Source organism: Arachis ipaensis, chromosome B5, assembly GCF_059453495.1.
Source record: "Arachis ipaensis isolate K30076 ecotype BB chromosome B5, ASM5945349v1, whole genome shotgun sequence".
Classification (NCBI taxonomy): Eukaryota; Viridiplantae; Streptophyta; class Magnoliopsida; order Fabales; family Fabaceae; genus Arachis; species Arachis ipaensis.
In genome coordinates this window covers 139,877,049-139,883,019 of record NC_142440.1, presented here as the reverse complement: position 1 = coordinate 139,883,019, position 5,971 = coordinate 139,877,049, and the positions used below count along the sequence as shown (strand labels likewise).

The window sequence follows — 5,971 nt, the reverse complement described above, 5'->3', positions numbered from 1 at the left end:
AAATGACAGCAGGTCCTAATGCTAATTCTATTAGAGGTTTTGAAGTCATAGATACCATAAAATCCCAAGTAGAGAGCTTGTGCCCTGGTGTTGTGTTTTTGTGCTGATATTCTTGCTGTTGCCGCTAAAGATTTTGTTGTTGCTGTAAGTATATATAACTTCAATTGATTTATGCATTTATCTATATGTTGAAGTGCTGATCAACATGCATTAAGTCACTGGTTACTTTGGCTTTCAATTCAGTTCACATTCTTACTTTTCTCTCTTCAGATTCTTGCCAAGTGCGAAGTTCCTTAGCCCTGGTGTCAGCGTCAAAGATTGCTGAAAAGGCTGGATGTTGTTTAGGAGTTAGATTAGATTTTTTTTTTAGTATAAAGTTGTTAATTCTTTTAAATGTTTATTTTAGAAGTTGAATTTATTTTTTCTTAATTGTTTCATTCATATCTTATTATGTACATAATTCATATAAATCAATGGAAGATTAATTTTTTAGTATTTTTATTCTATTTTCTATTTTTTCTTTTTTTTTATTTGAATAGGATTAGGCCACGCTTTAAAAGTGTAACGATAAGTTTTCATATTTTGGCACGCTTTAAAAGCGTGGCTGTATATCTATTTTTTGGCACGTTTTAAAAGCGTGCCTGTATGTCTACTTTTAGGCACGTTTTAAAAACGTGGATGTATGTTTACTTTTAGGCACGCTTTAAAAGTGTGGCTACAGTGTTATACATACCGCCACGCTTTTAAGCGTGCCAATAAATCAAAGCGTGGCAAAAAACAAAGCGTGCCAGTAGATCAAAAAACGCGTGGCGATAGAGCTATCGGCACGCTCGCAGATGTGACCCTTTTAAAAGCGTGCCGATAGCTCAAAAAGTGTGGCGAAAAGCTATCGGTACGTTTTTTTGCCCTTTTCGGCACGTTTTAAAAGCGTGGCAAAAAGCTTATTTTCTTGTAGTGGCAACATATACTTATTAATTAAACAATTCTAATTATTTATTTTGCCAAAAATAATATTTGTCATCACTAATTAATTTAGTTAATTTCTTAACTCAACAATCTCCCCCTTGATGACAAACATGATTTAAGCAATAAGCAAAAGAAATGAGTTTGAGTAAGGTTTAGAAACTCCCTTTGATTTTTGTCATTTGCTTTTATGTTGCTCCCCCTTTCCTTTTCAAAAATTGCTCCCCCTGGATTTATGCTCTTCTCTTCTTTCCTGTTTACATATGCTTATATGGAACCAAACAGATGCTATGTACCAACCAAAAATATAGCAAACAGTGATAGTTTTAATGGCCAAAATAGAGCTTTAACTCAACAGGGTCAGGGTCAAGATAGCAACATATAAAGCAAGTTTCCAACCTCATTCACAACAATTCACAATATTTGCAAACATTTGCAAATCAAGCTTTTAAAATCTGCTGCAGTCAAACAAAGTCCACAAAAAACAGTAATCAAAGGCAGCTTTAGTCAGAATAGCATGCCAGCATGCATGCTTGCTATTACTCCCCCTTTTGTCATCAAGGGTGGATAATAAGCAAGAACAACAAAAACATCACTATAAATCCTGCACGAAAGGTTAGTGCACAGTCCAAAATACTAACTAAACTCCCATAAGTGCATTAGTGTTCAAAGTTATTACAGTCATCCAAGACAACAAAAGTAGAGCAAACAGTAGCAAAATAAAACAGAGTTTATGAGACAAAAAATGAGTAGCAGCCGCAGTTTTTATGAGACAAATCCTAGGCATCAGAACCATTCCCCTCTGAAGCAGCTTCCTCTTCAACATCAGTGGCAATGTCTTTATCATTGTGAAGGTTATCAATGAAGGTCATGAGTACAGCCACCCTATCCCTTGATTTCTTCAGAAAGTTCTCATGTTTTCTAGCTAATTTCCTTTGTTCCTCGCTCATTTCAATCAAGTGATTTGATTGGGAAACAAATTCTTGAGCAACATCCTTTACCACATTTAGCAAAACAGATTTCTTCCCAGTGGAGATGGAAGTACCTTCGGTGGAAGGAGGAGGAGAGTCATCTGGAATGAACTCTTCATCATCATCATCTAAAACCACTCTCTCAGATCGAGTTGGTCCCTTTTGCTGTTTCACTGAACCACCCCCTTTTAGGTATGAATGTCTGTTTTCATAATCCTCATTTGACAGGTCAACACCAAAATTTTCAAATATGCAAGTTAAAAACATGCCATAAGGTAGTGCTTTATCTTTTATACTTCAGAATCAAACATGTATCTAGCCATCAAGTAGGCAAAAGAGATTTCTGTTTTAGTGATTAGGGCATACAAAACAAGTGTGTCAGTGTAAGAGACCCTTTGATATGAACCACTTTGAGGAATCAAGATGTGATTAACAATTCGGTGCAACTGAGCACGTTCATATCCTAGGGCTTTGTGAGTGGGTGTGATGCCATCAATTAGGGAAACATGTTCACAAATATGAGCCAAAGCATCATGGTAAGAAATAGCAACCCCATCATCCCATTTCACAGAGGTATAAGCACACGGCCCAACATCAGTGTACTTCAAGGAGTCACTGATAGTTTCATTATTCAAGATAATGTCTCTACCCTTAACATATGAGTGCACACTTCCTTCATGGTAAGTCATGTTTGCATAAAATTCTTTGACCAACTGAGGATATACAGGTTTTTTGATTTTGAAAAGGTGATTCCAGTCTAAAAATTCCAAATTTTCAACAAAAGGAAAACTTTTCTTTTTCAAATCAGGTAAATCAGCCAGAAAAGATGGACATAGAGTACGATACTGAATGACTCCCTCATAAAAGTCATGGTTCATGGCAGATTTGAAATGATAGGGGTTGAAGTCTGAGTGAGATGTCATGTAGTGTGATTTGTGAGCAAAAGGATCAATGTCTGGTTCTCTAACAGATGTGAGAGGGCGATGAGGGTTACCTCTTTGTGATCGAACAGGGACAGACCTTGACTTAGGTTTTGCTGTCTCAGGAACAGGTTCTGCAACAGCAGGTCGCTTCCCTTTGGATGAGCCAGGTTTCGAAGAGCTTGGTTTGGAGGGCGTCATCTTAGGTGGTGGCGTCAGCTTGGCAGGAGCGGGGTACCTTGGAGTGGTTTTGGTTCGCGCCATGGGAACAGAGCGAGGAGGAGAGGTAGGAGGAGAAGGTGAAGGTGTGAAGGTTCGGTCTTGGGAGCGAGTGGAAGGTTTGGAAGGAAGTTTGTACACCTTTTCTTGAGGAGGCTTGTGTGCTATGGTTTTCTTCCTCATTTGGTGGTTTGTGATTTAAGATGAATGAGAGTAATGTGGGTAGTGGTGAAAATCGATGGAATAAAGAAGGAGTTATGGAGGGAAGAGATGGAGTGTTGGTAACCGTACCCAAAAGCAGATTTCCAAAACCATGCAACTGCATCACCATTTGAAAAGACTTGAAAAGACATGACCTCATACAAAAAAAGATTTTATTTGAATTAAATTTAAAAAAAGGAAGTTAATTTTAAAATTTTGAAAAACAACAAAATTAACTTGAAACACTTTTTGGGCCAAAATTAAATCCAATTGAAAACCTTTTGGGCCACAAAACATTTAGTGAAAACCTTTTATGAAGCACACAAGTCATCAAAAATAACAAACAAGATTGTAACATTCATGTTAGGGCCTTGAAGTGATATGAAATTAATGAAACACATTTGGACCACTCTTGATCTGAATATTGAGGTTGGCCCAGATTGAGGTTCATCTGAAACAAGCCCAGAACACGCTGACTTGATGGAAGCATTCATCACTTGCCCAGAATTGTCTCATGCCTGTTTATGAGACAAAAAAAGCTCCAGCAAATACATCAGCATTTTTCAAATAAAGAATCATAACTCAAAATTCCTAGACAAGTCCTAAGCATGCAGAATCTATCCTCAGCTAATGGTTTTATAAAAATATCTGCTAATTGCTCCTCTGATTTAACAAATTGAATACTAATATCCCCTTTTTGGACATGTTCTCTTATTGAGTGAAATTTCACTTCAATATGCTTAGTCCTAGAGTGCAAAACTGAATTTTTAGAAATATTAATGGCACTCATATTATCACACATCAGGAGAATATTTTCAGCATTTAATTTGTAATCAGCAAGCTGCGTTTTTAACCATAAAAGTTGAGAACAACAAGAAGAAGCAGCTATATATTCAGCCTCTGCAGCGGAAAGGGCCACTGTTAGTTGCTTCTTACTTGACCATACATTTAAGGACTTCCCAAGGAAGCAACATAAACCAGAAGTGCTCCTTCTATCAACTCTATCACCAGCAAAATCTACATCACAATAACCAACTGCGGAAAAATCATCAATCTTAGGATACCAAAGACCAAAATTGGATGTGCCATGAACATATCTAATGATCCTTTTAACTGCAGAAAGATGTGACTCTTTTGGTTTAGATTGGAACCTAGAACACAATCTAACACTTTGCACAATATCGGGTCTAGAGGAAGTTAAGTACATAAGAGAACCAATCATTCCTCTATACCTAGTCTCATCAACATCTTTCTCATTTTCTCCCTTATCTAATTTAGAATTAGGATGCATGGGAGTTCCCATGGGTTTGGCATTTTTCATACCAAATTTCTTAACTAATTCCTTGGCATACTTCTCTTGATGAATGAAAATACCTTTTTCAGTTTGTTTAATTTGCAGCCCAAGGAAGAAATTAAGTTCACCCATCATACTCATGTCAAATTCACTTGTCATGAGTTTTCCAAATTCAGAACAAAGGGATTCATTTGCTGATCCAAAAATAATGTTATCAACATATATTTGGACTAGAATAAAAGAATCATTAGAATTCTTGATAAATAGAGTTGTATTGGTGGTGCTTCTTTGAAAACCATTTTTCAAAAGAAAAGAGCTAAGTCTCTCATACCAAGCTCTAGGAGCTTGTCTTAAACCATAGAGAGCTTTAGACAATTTAAAAATATGATTAGAATGCTCTTTATTTTCAAAACCAGGAGGCTACTCCACATATACTTCTCTATCTATCACACCATTTAAAAATGCACATTTCACATCCATTTGATATAATTTAAAACCACAAAATGCAGCATAAGCTAAGAGAAGTCTTATGGCTTCCATTCGGGCAACAGGGGCAAAGGATTCATCAAAGTCTATTCCTTCTTCTTGGTCATATCCTTGTGCCACTAGCCTTGCCTTGTTTCTAGCAATGCTACCATCTTCTCCCAACTTGTTCCGAAAAATCCACTTGGTACCGGTCACTTTCTTTCCACTTGGCCTTGGAACCAAAGTCCATACTTGGTTCTTTTCAAACTCAAGAAGCTCATCCTCCATAGCTTTAACCCAAGAAGGATCACTAAGTGCTTTCTTGACGTTTTGAGGCTCTATTTGTGAAAGAAGGGCAATGTTTGGTCCTTCATTTGCCTTTCTAGTGGAAGACCTTGTTTGCACTCCATGAGAGACGTCCCCAATGACAAATTCCTCAGGATAATTCTTCAAGAATCTCCATTCACGAGGTCTGGTGGACTTGGAGGCAGATTCATTCACCAAGGGATTTTGGGCGCTGCTGGCTGCAGAGTTTCCTTCAGATTCATGAGACAAAATGGAATTGTCTCTTGAATTTTCAGCATTTGCAGTTTCTGGTTCAGCTTGTCCAGAATTTTCTTTTCTTTGATTTTGAGCAGTTTCAACTTCCTTTTGAGCTTGATTTCCTGCATCACAATCTTCCAAAATACTTTGTACCAAGTTAGTATCACAAAATGTAACATGCATGGATTCTTCAATAATTCTAGCATCTTGATGATAAACCCTATATGCTTTACTAGTTGTGGAATATCCTACAAACAAACACTCATAAGCCTTTGGATCAAATTTCCCCAAATTTTCTTTGTTATTTAAAACAAAACATTTGCATCCAAAGATGTGCAAGTAATCTAAGTTTGGTGGGTAGCTTTTCCAAAGTTCATAAGGGGTTTTCTTCAAAA

At 37.0% G+C, this 5,971-nt stretch overlaps 1 pseudogene; it reads right to left on the bottom strand.

Moving 5' to 3' along the window:
• Positions 1-1,742: 1,742 nt before the first annotated feature.
• On the bottom strand, positions 1,743-3,256 carry LOC148565959 (uncharacterized; annotated as a pseudogene).
• Between the last annotated feature and the right edge of the window lie 2,715 nt (positions 3,257-5,971).